The 18,854-nt window shown below is 36.4% G+C and overlaps 1 protein-coding gene across 5 annotated transcripts in view; it reads right to left on the reverse strand.

The window, feature by feature from the left end:
* The window catches only part of DLGAP1 (DLG associated protein 1), a 942,912-nt gene that overhangs the window by 770,769 nt on the left and 153,289 nt on the right, over positions 1–18,854 (reverse strand). For all 5 annotated transcript variants that reach the window (XM_073898465.1, XM_073898467.1, XM_025886688.2 and 2 more), the window contains exon 2: positions 16,081–16,237. The gene's annotated coding sequence lies outside the window, so the exon portion shown is untranslated. The remainder of the gene's footprint in view (positions 1–16,080; positions 16,238–18,854) is intronic.

Here is an 18,854-nt window from a genome sequence, read left to right on the forward strand (position 1 = left end):
AATTTTAAAAATTTACTTTGAAAGACTAAAGAATCAGGGGGAAAAAAAGCCATGAATTCTGTGTGCTGTATTCCCCTAGCACTGGCCTTCTGCAATTCTCATTGATCGGTAAACTTGGTCTTGGGTGGCTGTTTTTGCTGATCTTCTGGGGGAGGGGCCTGTTGCCTTGTTCCCAAATGTCTTTGCCGGAGGCGGAATTGCCGTACCCTTGCCGGTCCGGGCTAAGCAATCTGCTCGGGTTTTGCTCTCGGGAGCTTTTGTTCCCTGAAAGATTTCCGTACAGCTTTGGAGGATGAGAGTGAAAATGGCGGCCTCCCAATTTCCATCCCAGAGGAGCTGAGAACTTGGGGCCTCACTCCTCACTGCTCCCGCCAGAGAAAAGCAGTCAATCACTCCCGTCTCCCCGGTCTCCGGCCGCACTCCGTGCTCACCTGGCCTGTGATTGAGTGTTTCTATCTCTGGCACACGACCCCGTGTGGAGTCTCCAAACCCAGCAGATCCCTGCGGTGCGCTCCTGCACTGTTCCTCCCGGGGGAGGAAGGGGAGTCTCCCTGGATCTGCCACTTTTTGGGTCCCTGCTGGAAGAACAGTGGCCCGACTGGGCCGCGGATCATGGTTTATGGCAAACCCGAGCTGAGAGCCCACTCCTCGGCTCTGTCTCTGCAGTTGGCTTCCCCGCTCTGATACCTGGGAGCTCTGCCGCACTCAGGCACCCCCGGTCTTTGTGTGACCCCAAGAGTCCTGAGACCACACTGTCCCAGAGAGGGTTCCACTCCCCACTTAGCCACTGGTGTGATGTCCCTCAGCAAAGCTGACTTCTAAAAGTTCCGATTTTGTGCTCCGCTGCTGTATCACTTGCCCGTAGCCAGTGATGGAGGCTCCCTCCCCCGCCATCTATTTTCCCAAATATCACCTCAGATTCACTTCTCTGCATGTCCTACCTTCCAGGAAGTGGTCGCTTTTCTGTTCAGAGAGTTGTTGCTATTCTTTTCCTCGATCTCCTGTTGAGTTCATAGGTGTTCAGAATGGTTTGATCCCTATCCAGCTGAGTTCCAGGGACCAGACGAAATTTAGGTCTCCTACTCCGCCGCCATCTTGCTCCTCCCCCTTACCAAGGCTTTCTTGAAGAAGACACTAGAGTTCCATGTTGAGGCAAAGAAAACTGGGAAGAGCAAGGTCTCTTTTCTTTGTTTTTCAAAAATGTCATTTTGAATTTGCAAGTTCATTGAGAATGGCCATCTTAAGTCACCATATTTCAATAATAATAAAAAACTCAGTTTAGGGCGCCTGGGTGGCTCAGTTGGTTAAGCGACTGCCTTCAGCTCAGGTCATGATCCTGGAGTCCCGGGATTGAGTCCGACATCGGGCTCCCTGCTCTGCAGGGAGTCTGCTTCTCCCTCTGATCCTCTTCCCTCTTGTGCTATTCTCTCATTCTCTCTCTCTCAAATAAATAAAATCTTTAAAAAAAACTCAGTTTATTTACCTGCCTAAAAAAGGACATTATACTATAATCTTTTATATTTAGGTCTTAAAGTGTCTTATATTTATTATTAATATCCAAAGTACTTTATTATTAATATCCAAAGTACTTTATAGAGCTTCTAAATATAGAATTTTTCATCAAGATATATCCAAGAGTCTTTTTTTTGTTTGTGTTTTAACAAATTCCTAACATCTGCTTGTTTTTCTAATAGTTACCTCTGTTATAAAAGCTAAAGTTCTAAATGCATCATCTGTGGAACAACAAAGAACCGTTATAGTGTTTGGTATTACATAGCCCTTAAGTTTTTCTGCATTTTTTTCTCAACATGGTACTGTATCATCTTAAATTTTCTTCTTCTGGGTAATAAATTTAACCATTTGTTGGGTATCTAATTTTGCTACATGACAAATATTAAGAATGTGAAGACTAAAAAGACAAAGTAGTGCATTGCTCTGTTTGGAAACCAAAACGAATAAAACCAGCACATGAAGCAAGCCGTACTATGGATGCATTTATAAATCACAAAAGGTCCCAGGAGCAGAAATTAATTTTACCTCTTATCAGTAGTTATCATAGAGTATATTATAGAAAGGTAAAAATACTTCAACTAAGTTTGAAGATTTTGAGAGAAATAACCAGGAACACATGGTAAGGAAAGATATTTTGGAAAAGGCTCAAATCTACTTGGGTATACTCGGGGTACAGCATTTCAAGGGACAGGATTAAAATGAGAAGGAGGACAAGTTGATAAGAGAGGTCATTTGTGCCCTTAAATCCCCATCTGATTTACATACTGTAGACAGTAGCCACTGAAAGTTTCCAAGTAGGAAAATCACATTTGCACTTTAGAAACAGAACTTGGCAGCAGTTGGAGAAACTTTCAGCACTTCCCACTTGTCCATTTGTATCTTTACCTCCTTCCCCACCAACTTTGAGACCAATCCATCCACCCCTGATCAGGTCTCAGCCTGTGAATCCCAGATGGAACTTGACCCATCCCTGGTCTCTTTTCCCTCTACTTTTAACCTTGTCTTTGCCATTAACATTTCCTGGTAAGAATGTCATTATCAAATATTAATTCATTTACAGAAGAAACACTTTCAAAAAAATAATGGAGCACAGTAGAAAGCCCTAGTGGCATTTCCCCCCTAAACACAGCATGCTTTGAAAAGAGGCAGTTATGAGAAGAGTGAGGTAGTATATTATTGCTCATATTTCCAGTGTTTGTCCCTCCCACGATTTTAGAGCTGCTTGCATCATTTTAGCTGGTGGGCTAGGGGAAGACCACAACAACTCCAAATATGGAAGAAGATGCCTATTTGATGAGCTCTGTTTTTCTAGATGCATTCAAGCTGAAGAGCTAAACCGGACCTACTTTTTAAAGGTTTTTTTGAATTAAATACATGTATTCTTTTATTATAGCTCAATAAATGATATATTCTGTCACGGTCTAGAGAATCTTACAATTCTTTTGTTCTCTGGAACACACCCCTACAGTACATTCTGACTCTCTTCTTAGCCAAAGCAGTAACAAAACAGAGTAGGAGGCAAATACATAACGTCAGCAGGAGATCTGTCAAATGCAGGGCTTCATAATCAATGGGTCTAAGTCCCCTCCATTTTCTCTTCTGTAAACACCATCAACAGCTATGATTTTAATTCATCATTGCCCTTATTTATGATGAATTAAAGTTGCCCTTTCCAAGCTTTAAGAAAAAAATCTGTGGTGGAAACCCTAATTTTATACACATGCGCGTGCACACACACACACACACACACACACACACACACACACACACAAATACTCCTGCAAAAGGAAACTAAATGCCTTAAGATTGAAATAGAAGACCGATGACAGAAATAACTGATGATTCTCAGATGTTGTTTAAAAGAAGTGAAAATTACCAAGACCATTCCTCTCCTTTCATCTATTACGTATTATGACATTTAATGAAGTCTTTTTGAGTGCTAACATTAAAATAACCTTTAGAACACTTTTAACTCCAGAACTTCAGGATGGAAAAGTAGCTATTTTTGAACAAGCAGCACTAGATACAATTAAAAAACATGGTTACTAACTTTGTCATCATTCATAAAATATATATATTTTAAGTTTTATTTTATTTTATTATGTTATGTCACCATACATCATTAGTTTTTGATGTCAGTTTTTTTAAATAATTTTTTATTGTTATGTTAATCACCATATATTACATCATTAGATTTTGATGTAGTGTTCCATGATTCGTTGTTTGTGCATAACACCCAGTGCTCCACGCAGAATGTGCCCTCTTTAATACCCATCACCAGGCTAACCCATCCCCTCAACCCCCTCCCCTCTAGAACCCTCAGTTTGTTTTTCAGAGTCCATCGTCTCTCATGGTTCGTCTCCCCCTCCGACTTACTCCCCTTCATTCTTCCCCTCCTACTATCTTTTTCTTTTTCTTAACATATATTGCATTATTTGTTTCAGAAGTACAGATCCGTGATTCATCAGTCTTGCACAGTTCACAGCACTCACCATAGCACATACCCTCCCCAATGTGTATCACCCAGCCACCCCATCCCTCCCACCCCCCACCACTCCAGCAACCCTCAGTTTGTTTCCTGAGATTAAGAATTCCTCATATCAGTGAGGTCATATGATACATGTCTTTCTCTGATTGACTTATTTCACTCGGCATAACACCCTCCAGTTCCATCCACGTCGTTGCAAATGACAAGATCTCATTCCTTTTGATGGCTGCATAATATTCCATTGTGTACCTATACCACATCTTCTTTATCCATTCATCTGTCGATGGACATCTTGGCTCTTTCCACAGTTCGGCTATTGTGGTTATGTCAGTTTTTTTGAGTAACACCCAGTGCTCCATGCGGTATGTGCCCTCCTTAATACCCATCACCAGGCTAACCCCCCCCCCCTCCCCCCCCCCCCCTAAAACCCTCAGTCTGTTTCTCGGAGTCCATAGTCTCTCATGGTTCATCTCCCCCCCTCCGATTTCCCCCGTTCATTTTTCCCTTCCTTCTCCTAATGTCTTCCATGCTATTCCGTATGTTCCACAAATAAGTGAAACCATAGGATAATTTAAAAAAGCAATGTCATCAATGCCTTTTTCTCCTCTCAGTTTGAGGACTATGCAGTTGAATACAGAAATCATTTTCAATAGGCAGAATCAATTATTCATATTGTCGGCATTTGTACTTGCTATAAACTTATAGAAAACAAATATTAACATAAAATAAGTTGGTAGAAATAACTTACACAGGGTCAATCTGTGTTAGCCATAAGAAATGTTATATACTGATAGGATAAGAAGCAACTATGCAAAACACTCGGTAGCTCCAAGTCTGGGGATGGGGGTAATTTGCCAGGGACCTTTTAATTATGGTTAATAACAGCAGGGCTGCTTTGTATGGTACTGAGAGTTTATCACTAGCAACTTCTAAGTTAAAGAAGCTTCCACCCCACAGATCACACTCACTTTAAAATCAGACTCTAAGAAAGGACACTAATGATTTCCAAATTTGACAGCATCCATTTGAACATGGAACCCAGCTTTTGAGCACTCCAAGAAAAACCAGAGCAGAACAATAGCTCATTTGGGGAAAATATTAAAATAAGTCAGTTCAATAATTGGAAATAGTGAGAATTCAAAAACTGTTCTATATTTTACCAGTTAGGACATCTCTTGATTCTAGGTATTATATAATAAAATGAGGAGGTAGCAGGGAATTAAATATACTCTGAAACACTTTTTCATTAACACTTTATGCAGGAAACCCAATGTTTTTTGGCAATTCTATTTGTCCAGTGTTTTTCACTCTTCAAAGTTTTAGATAATCAAAAACTTTTAAATTCTGGAATTTTTTATTCAATCTAGAAATCTTGTAATAGAAATTACTCAAGATTGTAAATATGAATCACCCCTATGTTCTCTTTAGAAAATCAAATATTTCTATCTGTGCTTCATTAAAACATAAGCCACATACAATAAAACCATGCACAACTTAGTATTTGTAAATTATAAGTCCTTGTATTAACACCACTTAAGTCAGGATATAGAATATTCTTTACACCCCAGAAAGTTCCCTTGCGCCCATGGTAGTTCATACTACCACTCCATTCCCAGTTGCTAAAACCATTGTTCTGCTTTCTGTCACTGTTAGCTTGCTTTTCTTCGAATTTTCTATCAGTAGAATCATACTGTATGCAGTGTTTTGTGTTTGGCTTCTTTCACTTTGAAAATGATGTTCAGATGTATCCAAGTTGTATGAATTAATAATCTCTTTCTTTATAAAAAGCTGATAGCATTCCATTCTATCCCTGTTCTACAGTTTGTTTACTTCTCCACCAGTTGATGGGCACTTGGGGTATTTCCAGTTTTTATTATAAAGTTTCCAAGAACATTTGAAACCAAGTCTTTGTGTAAACTTGTGTTTTCATTTCTTTTGGAGACATACCTAATGCTGAGGTCATGAGCCACAGGAAAGTGCTTCTTTTCTTGATAAACTGTTTCACAAAGCAGCTGTAGCACTGTGCATTTCTACTTGCAATGTATGAGATTTCCAGTTGCTCTATACCTTGCTAGCAGGTGTTATTGTCAGGCTTTCATTTTACTCATCCCACTGGGTGTGATTTCATTTGTGATTTTCATTTACAAATATCTAATGATGTTAAGCACCTACTTATGAGCTCATTTGCCATTCCTTATATATTCTATGGTGAAATGTCTAGTCAAATAATTAGGTTAAACTGTAGAGTCCTTGTCTCTACTAAGCACAATTTTTATCATGTTTTACAAATGTTTTCCCAGTTTGAGGCTTGTCCTTTAATTTTCTAAGTAGTATATTATGAAGAGTAATATATCTTAATTTAAAAAGTCCAATTTATCATTTTCCTTTTATGACAAATTCTTTTTGCCTCACTTCAAGTCACAAAAATAATCTTTGTTTTCTTTTACATGTTATAATTCATTATTTATAGGTCTATAATCAAGATTGAGTTAGTTTTCTTTATAGGTGATATAATGATTGGGGTTTATTTTCCTCCATAAGGATATGTAATTCTTCCAGCATCATTTATTGAAAAAAGTAGCATTTCTGTATCAAATTACTTTGGCCCCTTTATCAAAAGTCAATGCACCATATTCATGGACTTATTTTTCTCATTGACCTATATATACTTGACCCACCACACTGTCTTTATTAATGTATTATAATTTTCAAATGTAGTATATGGTAAGAGTTGAAATCAAATGCTGTAAGCTTTTCAACTTTCTTTTCTTTAAAAATTGTTTTAATTATTTTTTTCCCTTGATCTCTCATTGGTCTTAGAATCATCTGGTCAATCTACTAAGATGTTTTTATGGGATTTCCTTTATGATTACATTGAAACTACAGATCACTTTGGAGATAATAAAATAGTAATAGTGGTTTTCTAATCTATGAACAGAGACTACCTCTCCATTTACTTCTTTTAAAAATTCCTGGTTTTGGTTCATAGTTTTCAGCCTACAGATATCGAATATATTGTGCTCAATTTATTCCCAAGTATTTAATGTTTTTTATGCTATTATAAATTATAGTTTTTCAATTTTCAATTTCCAATTGTTAGTATAGAGAAATACAATTAATTTTTTGTGTTTCCTAAAAACTTGCTGAACTTCTGAAGTTTTTTTTGTGTACATTCCTAGAGGTTTCTACAAAGAACATTGAATCATCTGATTAAAAGTTTCACTTCCTTTTCAAACTCATGCCTTTTTTTTTTTCCTGCTTTATTGCACTGCCAAGGTCCTCAAGTAAAATATTGAGTAAAGATGAGATTTGACATCTATGCCTTGTTTCTGATGTTAGGAAGAAAGTATTTTTCACTGTTAAATCTGACATTAACCCCAAGTTTTCTGGCAATATCATTTTTCAGGCTGAAGAGGTTCCCTTGTGTTTGTTATGGACTTTGTTAAATACTTCAGGGCAAATTAATTTCTTGTGATGAGAACTTTTAAGGTCTATTCTCTTAGCAACTTTCAGACATGGTTAATATCTCCATTACATGCCCATAACTTATTTTAATTGGAAGTTTGCACCTTTTGGCCCCCTTCATTCATTTCACCCAACCTTATACTCCTCTTTTGGCAACCCTCAAACAGTTTAGGAGTGAGATTCTTGAACCAATTTGTTTTTAATAGTTTCAGAACCTCAATCCACCTATTACATTAAATATATAATTTGTGTTCAATTTTTAATTATTGTTCAAAGTCAAACACTACGGAGCTTTTAAAGTTCCTCCTGGAGTTATTTACTGGTCCTTTGATTTTTCCCAAAGACTTGGAGTATCACTAGGACTACTACAAATTTCCCATAATTTAGACAAAGTGAAAACTCCAAGGAACGTGTTTTTAAAAAGCAAAAGCATTCCTAAGATCCTGACTCAGAGGCAGTTGTGAAAGGGAGAAATGGTATATTAATGGTTGTAATTTCTGTTGTTTCAAACCTCTTCCCACCCTGCCCTAAGGAAATGGAAACTTCTGCACTCTCTTGCATTTTGTAATCCTATAGAGTTGACCCCTTGTAGATTGCAATTTGAAGTTGATCTGTATGACCCGAGGCTGTAAAGACCCATCTCTAAACTCAGACTAGGGCCTTTTTGCACACACTTTTGCACAGAAGTCAAGAAGCTTCCTGACATCATCACAGCAGGATTCCTTGGCCACATACCATAACCGAGAGATGCTTTTGCAGCAACTAATCAGGCCTACAAATCAAAGGAAATTCCAAAGGTTTCAAGCTGCTCAATCAAGACTTGTGTTATCCCATTTCTTCTGTTCAACTTGTATGAAAATGGCATTAATGTGCTAACACTAAAAATGTCAATTGATACTTAAGTGAATTTAATAGCTTCATCTGTGACAACTTAGGTATTCAGTTAGAAATTACTGTGTTTTTCATAAATGGGTGGCATTGATTGAGGGATTCAAAGAACATGGTTTTTTTGTTTGTTTAATTGGAGGATGTGGTCAACTACAAAAATGACCACAAATTCTTTCCCTCCCTGTGTTAATAGTGCCATTACAGATCATCCCAGCCTAAAGTCAGTTGCTTTGGCCAATGCAACATTAGCATAGGTGATGTGAACAAAGTCTTGAAGAAGGCTTACACAGTGGAGCTTTCCCTCTGGATGCCTTTAATACCTGATAACCACGAGAAAAGGCAGAGGTCATCTTGCTGGAGATGAGAAGCGCATGGTCCAAATTACCAGCCAACTGCCAGATCTGTTAGGCAGTCCAGGGCTAGCACCTCCCAGCTGACTCTCAAACTGATCTCAAATCCAAGAACTAACCTAGGAGATCAGCTGAACCTCGCTCAGACCAGCAGAATTTGGAGTTACATAAATGGTTGTTGTATTCAGCCATTTGATTTGGGGTGGTTTATTAAACATCAAGGGTTAACTGATACATGATGGGAAAGTAATGTGGCTTTTAAAACAGTTTCATAGGAAAGCAGGGTAACATGGCTAAATATCATTAAGCTTAGATTACCAGAATTTGCTGGCAGAGAAACTTTTAAAGTTGGCAGAAGCTGAGGAAGTTTAGTTTTAAGCTCAACCTTAAAAAATAAAAATGAATAAAATTTGGGTAAATATAGGTAAGCAGAAAGAACTCTGTAGATGAGAATATTAATTTCAGCACAGCTGGAAAGACAAAAGGAAAATGAGACTTAAGAGCAAATTCTTACATTTCAATTTGACAGAATATATGAAATGTCGTACCTCTAACTAGATTACTGGCTTTACCTTCAACCCAGGCCATTTGAGGTGACAGATGCAGAAACAGATCCAAAAGACTGATATTCCTGTCCCTTATATTGGTCCATTCTGCCTCTAGGTTTAAGACCAGGTCAAAAGAAGAATTGGGTTGAGGTATTTAAATGAGGGCTAAGAAATGTGGTTTTAGAAATGTAAGCATTTGTTTTCATGAAAATAATCTCTACAGTCATGTAAGTCAGTTTTTATTTTATTATGTTTACAAAAAGGAATCAGATGTGTATTTTAAAAAACTTGTCATTACTCTTTTCTTACCTTTTCTATCTCATGGTGCACGAAATATCATTGTTCTCCATTTAAAATAATAAACCCGTAATTTTGCTTTTAGATACAGGATCAGATTGTGCCAAATTGAGGATTGTTGTAACTAATTACTAATCATGATGAGTCTAATCAAAATGGTCATAATGTGTCTTGTTAATAGTTCTGTATATGAGCTACAATTTCAATTAATGTGTTTTTCATCTTTACTGAATTTACAAAGTGCCATTTCACTCTTACTCCCCCTTCAGATCATGGTCAAAGAACCCTGCAAGGAAGCCTATTTACAACTTCAGTCTATTTCAGTTTTACTATGGGTTTCATAGAGCTGTGCTCACTTTATGGGACTTCCGTCAGGGAAGTCTCTTTTGCATGCATAAGGTCTCAGTTTAAATGCTAGCAATGCAAACTGCTGAGGTGAATTCATCACAGGGATAAGCAACAGCTGAGGTCCCAAACAGAAAAACTTGATAGGATCAAGAAACAGAAAAACCAGGTGGAACCAAAGCTGTGTGGTCCACAAGGTGAGATGGGTTTCAAGAGGGAGTTAAGACATCAATTACACAGGACCTTCTAGGTCCTAGTAAGAGTTTGGAGTTCATTCTAAGTGCAATGGGAGAGACTTCAGGGTTTATACAGGGTTTGGTAGGATATAATGCATGCGGAGATCACCCTTGCAGCTGCGTAGACAATGGAGTAAAGGTAGGCAGGGGTGAGAGCTAGGGAGAAGTCAAGAACTCTGAAGTAGTGAAGATTTTGACCTTTTTAGGTGCATGCTGTAGATATGGAGAAAAGTGGATGAACGTGTGTTATTTTCTTGAGAATTATTAGGATATGTTTGACAGATAAAAGAGGAATTGAGCTATTTCCCTGGTTTCTGTCTGAGCAACTGAGCGTCTGGTGTTCCATTCACAGACACACAGTCTATAAATGGGATGGGGGTGCACTAGAGGAGGAATGGAGAAAACACAATCATGTGGAAATTTTTAAGTGAAACATTAAAAGTAAAAAGATGGAAATTCGATATCCTATGCAGGCACTAATAAAAAGAAAGCCAGAATAGCTTTAAGGTCAAATAAGATTTTAGAACAAGGAATATAACCAGGGAAAAAAGAGACATTTCATAATAATAAAGAGGTCAATTCATCAATCCTTAGTGGGTCTGTACATATTAACAGAACCTCATATCACAAGAAGCAAAATTTGTTAGAACTGAAAGGAGAAATAGACAAGTCCACAATTATAGTCAAGAAATACAGCCTACGGGGGAAAGGGATGCTTCTTACAAGTTATCTTTCCTAATCACACTTACTAATGAATTCACTCGTTTCCAATTTATATTATGGAATATACATAATTCTAACTGACTTCATCAGAACTGCTAAAATTATAGAGTCTTAATTATTCCTTGCATAAAATTTCTCTGACACCAGTGCTAGGGATCTCCAAATCTTCATGACTCAATAATCCAACAAGGGTTTATTATTTAACAAAAATAAAATACTGAATGTCAATATTATTTACTCTGAAGGCACATGTCCTGTCAATGAAAAACACAAATTATTTTATGTTAAGTGAAGGGAGACATGCTTTGACATAGTAAATACTTTGTGATGACAAGCCCACTAAAAATGCTTAACTTTGGAATTTTTTTAATTAGAAGATTTGAAAGACTTTTACATTTAAATTTCTTACATTAAAAGTTTCCATGTTACACTAGTGACAATAGCAACATTCACGTGTACCATTTTTATAGAGCCTTAAAATTCTAGGACACTTCCAAACATTATCTCATTCAATTCCCACAACTCAGGGAAGTTTATTTTTCCTTAAAACAAACAAACAAAAAACTCAATCTCAAGATGCCAAGAAAGTGGCCAAAATTCACAGTAAGTGAAGTCACCTAGTCTTCTGACTTTATGTCCACTGCTCTTTCTTTCACACAGACTTAGCTTTAGTGCAAATATAAAGAGGTAGAAGGTATTTGTGTACCCACTTTATTTTCTGCCTGACAACCAATAACTAATTATACTGTCAGATTTTCAATATACCCATGCAGATCTTACTAAATTTGCCAAGAAACAAACTTAACATTTTGCTGTTCCTAGAAAAAACTGACTATTAAAAAAAAAAAAGGAAAAGGAAAATTCACTAGACCACAATCTTCTTGAAATCATATTATAGAAGTGAACCTAAGTAAGATTATGTATGAAATGACTCTTCTAGAAAAATCTCTAAAATATTGAAGACAAGTGGAGTTTCAATACTATTTAAGAGCTCAGGTGCATCTAAATGTGTCATAAATATAATCTAGTTAATTCCAGACCTGTATGAAATTCTATGCTCTTTCCTGTCTATTCATACCAAGAATTATGAATTACTGCTATTATCCATATATTTTCATGATGAGAACATGCAAATAACATAAGGAAAATGTGAATGAGGAGAAGTATCAGTATTCTTATAAAGTAGAAATAAGATTAAATAAGAATGTACACTAAGTATACATAATGTATTATATACTTTGAAAAACAAAAAATATAATTAGGTACTAAGAGCTTTTTGCCTCTGCAGATTTCCCAAACAACTTAAACAAGACAATTGTATTATCATTGAACACTGCAGTAAACAATACCAAATATGATTAGGTATTGACTTAATGAAAGGTCATAGCAATTAAAGTTGGCTTTAAATTTCTATTAACCACCAATAAACAACCAAATGTTTAGTGTCCTTCAGAGCACTGGAGAATAGAATTTTTCTTCTCTGGAACTGACCTGGAATACCTTAGATGTATGTAATCAGATACCTGAAGTTTCCCCTTATGCCTTCACCATTCTACTAATCTACCCCTGGGTTCTACTCCTGCCCAAGAATCAAAACAATCCTCAGAAACTATATGAGAAATAGGACAGACGATCTAGAAACTTTTAAAAAGTGGTATTAATGTTCTTGACATTGCTTATTTCTGTCAGACAAAAAACAGATTTTTGCTCCTAACTTTGAAGGTAACTTTTCCTCAGTCTTTGATAGAATAATAAAGTGGAAAACATGATAAAATGGAAGGTAGTTTTGAATTTAAATGGATATAGGTTAGTCTCTATGCCCACTCCAACCACGCCTCTGTGCATTTCTTGGGGGTATGACTTTGAGCAGGTTACTCAATTCCTTGATCTTCATTTTATCCATAAATAAAACAGGAATATCTGGACTCATCTCACAAGGTCATCTCCAGATTTTGAGTAAAGTTCTTAGCATGCCGTGAACAATAAATATTACTTCCCTTCCCCAGTCCATAGATCTTAAAAAGGCACAAGATTAAGTATCTGGTAATGCACAACATTCCAAAAGCCAAAGTCTCCTCTAAGCACCAGCTTTGGCAGTGGAGTGTTTCCAGTAACACTGAGTATTTATTTCTAGTAACACTGAGGTCACTTAAAACAGAGCCCCTGAACTTGATAACGCTTGGATTCTAATGATAGGCAATGGGATTTCTGAGTTTGTTATTTATATCTTTGCACTATACAAGATTATGTTCAAGGATTTCAAGTAGAAAAATACATTAAATATTTGGATAAACACTCTCAAAGATCTTATGTTTTAAATATTGAAGAAATATTTTACACCACTAAGGCTAAATGGTTTTAAACATTTGCTTTCTCTTCACTCACAGTTTCTAACTTTTGTAAAATCATAGTTTCTAACTTCCATAAAATCACAGAAATACTTTTTATTCTGCTAGATACTATAAGTGGCTAGTAAAAAAAAAATTACAAAATTTGCTCTAAGGTCTAACATTGCCTTGTTGCCCTCTGTGAAAGACCTAATGGTATATATAGTTGTAAATGCTTCAGTAAAATAATTTAATTATACTGTTCTTATAAAAAAAAACTGGCTTAGGCCCAGATCATATAAAAAGGTAGATAAGATATATTAATAATTTACTGTATTGGTTAACCCAGTATAATATGCCGTAAATCTTTATATGCATATTAAAAGATGGATTTTTTATTCTTGCTTGCTCATATAATTAACTTATTTTAAAACATCTTAAAAACAAAAAATGAAGAAAATCAAATGGACAGAAAATCTAAAAAAGTTTCCATTTTCTTGTCTTCAACAGTTCATAAAGAACATCATCATCAATTCTACTACATAGTTTTCCATGGTCAGTATCAGGTCTCCACATGAGAGAAAGCCAAACTTTTCTGCTTCCTAAATCTCACTGGTTATTTGAAACCCAGTACTGTACTATGGTGAATAATATCTGAGTCAGAATTGAGCATTAAGATTGGATTACGGAAAAGACCGGATTATGGAATCAAGTTCTAAGCACTCCTAGAGATAAGACTGCATATAAAGTTAGAAGTTTAGGTGGAGTAGGAGTAGAAAGTCATGGTATCCTGATTACCTAGTATTTTATAATTTCACAGATTCAATAGGTTGGGTCAGCAGTTTAAAGAGCGAAAAGTTATGGATGAAACAGCTGAACTCTGCTATTAAGAATCATCAAAGTGTGAAGCAATTTAAAATAGAAGTTATGTAGTTTCCTCTGGAAAGAATCAAGTTTGGGAATTTTAAAAGTGGTTGTCCTTGGAGGTAATTTAGTAACATCATGAAATAAGATTTGCATTTAAACTAAATTTATATATTTTATGGGTATAAAATGATGAACATAATGAATCATGTTCAAGATTTAAACCATGACCTGAGAATTTGCATATATTAATATTTTATTAGCAATTCTGTAGAACATCCTGCTTCAAGGTCCACCAATTAAAGACAACAGCAGCAATCACACCAGAGGTAGATAAGAATGTATTTAAGAAGAATAATTACAATACGAACAGCAGTAGTATTAGTAATAGCTCACATGCATTGGGTATTTCTTTATTATACACTAGGTCTTATTTAATACTCACAAAAAATTATTGTAGATAGATATTCTATTGTTCTCATTTCAAAGATGAAAAGATTTGGAAGGTAACTGACCCAATATCATGATGCTACAAAGTGGCAGGTTTGAAATCATAAAGTTTAAAATATCAAGAACCTTCAGAAATATAATACATGCCAGTAGAAAAAATTCTACTCTTGAAAAATTTAGTAATATCTTCCTATAGTTGACTAGATAAGACTAAGGAAAATTTAAGGTAGGAGAAATTACAGATGAGAAATTTAAGTCCTCAGAGAAAATAGTATTAAAATCAAGGACTGGTGAATCTACAAAAACCCTAATAAATGTTTGCACAATCACTTAAGTATAGTCATTTTTTGAACACTTATGTTTAAGACCAGTACTAAGTACTCTTTGTAAATTAGCTCTTTGGCCAAAGTCATGGCCAAAAGGTGGCAGAGTCTGAGTTCAAACCACGGATATTAATCTGTTCCTAAAGCTCATGTTCTTTGCCATGATCAAGGGGCGTTTACATGCCTTCAGTCTTCCCAATTTACAAGGTTTTGTTCACTAGGAAACTTTGGTGATATCCCTTCCCTACACTGCTCACAAGATACTTGACAACCTGAAAAGTTGTCACAGGTTGAAGGTGAACATGCATTCCAAGAGATCTAGTCCTCCAACTAAATATGCAGCATCTTTCCATTTATGTCTAAGAGGTACTGACTCACCTGGAATCTCAGGTATGTGAGATGCAGAATAACTTGCATGCTTGAGAAGCAAAACCTTTGGATGACCTATATTTCTCAACATCTATCCACCCAAGATAAATTCATGTCATGGCCAAAGCACTGTTTTCATCATTTAGCTTGTGTCCATGCATGGCAGCTACTGGAGTGTATTTCTAAGAGATGGCACATCACCTTTGCTCATTTAATTCCTCGCCACCCCACCCCACCCCCGTCCTAGGATTGCCTGCAGTAACCACTTCAATTCTGCCATCTGATTCAACTTCACTGTCTTTTTTCAATCCCAGTTCTGTTTTGCTAATTAATCCCAAGCGAAGTGACTGGTAATTTCATATACTGGAGCAGAAAATTTTGACGTTGCGGAAAAGATATACAGAAGCAAATTTACATGCATTTGAAATACAGGTAAGGGAAGATCACAGTTAGGGAAGGATCTGCATAAAGATAATCTCAATAGGTACATTTTCATCACAACCCATTTCAAGGGGATAGCCTTCTCCATTTTACAGTTATTTTACAGCAATAAAAATAATGTAGATTGTAGCAATTACAGGTTTCATAAAACTGTATTGCAGTTATGTTTTACAAGAAGAATGCTTGTCATGATACTCCCCTTATACTAAATGTTAAGTCCCTATACTTTACGTAAGTTAATAAAAATATCTCTAAATACATCAGCATATGCTTAGCTAATAATAAACATTTCCAGCCACATACCAATGCCTTTTTGTTGTAGCCTATTTTTTCCCCTCCAACATGTGTCTCTTTAGTTATAACTTTCCAATTTATAACAAGGCAGAAATACTTCTGAGCAGGTCATGATGTCAGATATCATCTGCAAAGAGTAAATGTATTTTGAAACTCTTACCTGATCTTAGTGAGACGAGTTTAATCTGTTCCACAACTCCATTAATCTGAGATTATATCTGAGGAAACCGGATGTTTGCTGGTCCTTTCAACAGGGTCCCAGGAAGAGGTATGAGTAGTAATCATGGAAAGTGCTCCAGAGCACCATTCACAAGGTGCTGAAACACAGGGAGAAACAGAAAACAAGCACGAATCTGTTAACAGAGCTTTGTAGTTACTTTTTCAATATTATACACATGTCAAACCACATGAATAACAGCCTCATCCTATCTTTTAACCAACAGTTCATTTGCTGGCTAATCTAGTCATCAGGAATGCTGGCTCTGGGTCCAACGCTGAGACTTCATGTCATACTTCAGGCCCCACCTGCCTCTTGGGCAAGCTATGGACACCCCCTGCAGAGGACTGTGAAAAGGACTAATTAATACAAGTGCTTTTAACAGTGGCTCAGCAAAGAGTAATTATTTTATCCCTTCCTTTTTTTTTCTTTTCCTTGTGAAAGGAAAACAGAACACCCATTTATTGAGCACATAATATAAAGCAGTGGGTGGTACTTTATAGAAATTATCTCACTTCATCTTCAGATGCCATATTATTAAATCTGTTTTGCAAATAAGGAAACCAAGATCTGGGGAATTAGTAATTTACCCAAGTTTGACAACAAGAAAGCAGTATAATTGGGACTTAAATCATGTTTATCTGATTTTCACAGTCTTTGCTACTTTCTGAACCCCCATGTTGGAGGGCTCATTTGGAGTATTTTGATGCTATCCATAGCAAAACAGCAAACATATAAAATTTAACTTTTACTATTGGTTTCATATAAAATACTATTTTTTATAAACTTGCCTTAAGTTTACTTATACTGAGTTTTAGTAGATTGAGTGCAACTAAAATTAGCCAGTGAAATTCAGCACATAAAACACGTTAGAACACTCAAAGAAATTTTACTTTATTTTTTTAAAGATTTTATTTTAGAGAGAGCGAGTGTGCCCATGCCCACTTGTGTGTGCCAGTGGGAGGAAGGGCAGAAGGGGGAAGGAGAGGAAAAGGGAGAAAACCCAAAGTAGGCTTGTGCTGAGCGTGGAGCTCGATCCCACAACCCCAAGATCATGACCTGCGCTGAAACCAAGAGTCAGACGCTTAACTGAACGAGCCACCCAGTCATCCCTCAAAGAAATTTTTCTATTTAACTCTATCATGAAAGATTTATAGTGACGTTTACCACCACAGAAAGATAATGGACAAAAGACAACTTGTTCAAATTACTATGGCCAAATTTACAGAACAATTAAAGCTATGTACTAAGGTCCATTTGATAGATTTTCATAATAGTATCTTTATTAAAAATCTGCCAACAGAAAATAAAATATTTAATCATATTCCCAGCACATCATCATTGCCATTACTAATAATATGGTATCTTTTCCAGACTATGTTTCTATGCTGAGATTTTTCCTAGATATATAACAATACTATATTCTGTTTATTTTCTTAACATTACAACAAGCAGTTCAAAGTTTCAATAGTTCGTAAACATTTTATTAAATAATGCACTACAGGGACACCTGGGTGGCTCAGTTAAACATCCGACTCTTGATTTTGGCTCAGGTCATGATCTCAGAGTTGTGAGATTGAGCTGGGCATCTGGTTCCATGCTCAGCGGGGAATCTGCTTGAGATTCTTTCCCTCTGCTCATCCACTCTGCATACATACATGCACATGCTCTCTAAAATAAATAAATAAATCTTTTAAAAGAAATAATGCATTACACATTTTAGATAAATTTCACTTTTTTTATTACGGAATGTAGATCTATAATCCCTTATGACAACACCAAATTCTAAAAATTCTCTTAAGGATTTTCTTGTTTCTCATTTGGTAGGAAAATCTGATCTCACCTGAACTGATATGAAGCCACTTATTATTTAGAATGCTCAATATGAATATTCTTATAATTCACAATGGAATTATGAACGGGTTTATCTCTGGGGCCTACCCCAGAACACCCTGGGGGGGGCATTATATAATATAGCCTAAATATCTCATGTTACTTTTCTAAAAATCTAACAAGGTCTGATTTCTGAAAACTTTAGAATTTTTGATGAGCAGTTGTGGATCTAAAATGATAACAAGGTCTCATGGGGTGCTTAGCACTTGGCAGGCATATTATTTTAACTGCTTTACATATAATAACCCACCTAACACCCTCCTAACCCAAGGTAGGTAATAAAATATTTAAGATTTTATTTGAGAGAGAGAGAGAGAGCAAGAGAGAGTACGTGCACAGAGCTGGGAGGAGAGGGAGAAGCAGAGAAGGAGAATGTGGGACTCGATCTCAGGACCCTAGGATCATGACCTGAGCCAAAGGCAGATGCTTAACTGACTGAGCCAGTGGAGTGCCCTGGAGATACTGTCATTAATCTCCTCTTACAGATGAGCACACTGAGGCACAAGGAGCTTCAGTAACTTGCTTGATTCCACATCGATAGGAAACAGACCTACAACCTGAATCCAGATAGCCTTACTCCAGCATCTGCATCCCAAATCAACATTCCTAAGCACTGGCTTCATTCTCAGAAGGAGAACCACGACATCAACATGTTTAAGATCTCAATGTATATTGACAACTGTCTTCTTAGAATAGGATATTTGTGCCAGTCATGACAGAGAATGACAAGCAGTTTGATTTCATTGCTGTCATTGTTGAATTTATTTTAAATTTTTTCGTATTTAGCAGGTGAAGAAATTTAACTTTATGGTTGGCTTTGATTT

This window comes from Callorhinus ursinus, unplaced genomic scaffold, assembly GCF_003265705.2.
Source record: "Callorhinus ursinus isolate GAN/ISIS: 27379988/994484 unplaced genomic scaffold, GSC_fseal_2.0 scaffold11, whole genome shotgun sequence".
Taxonomy (NCBI): Eukaryota; Metazoa; Chordata; class Mammalia; order Carnivora; family Otariidae; genus Callorhinus; species Callorhinus ursinus.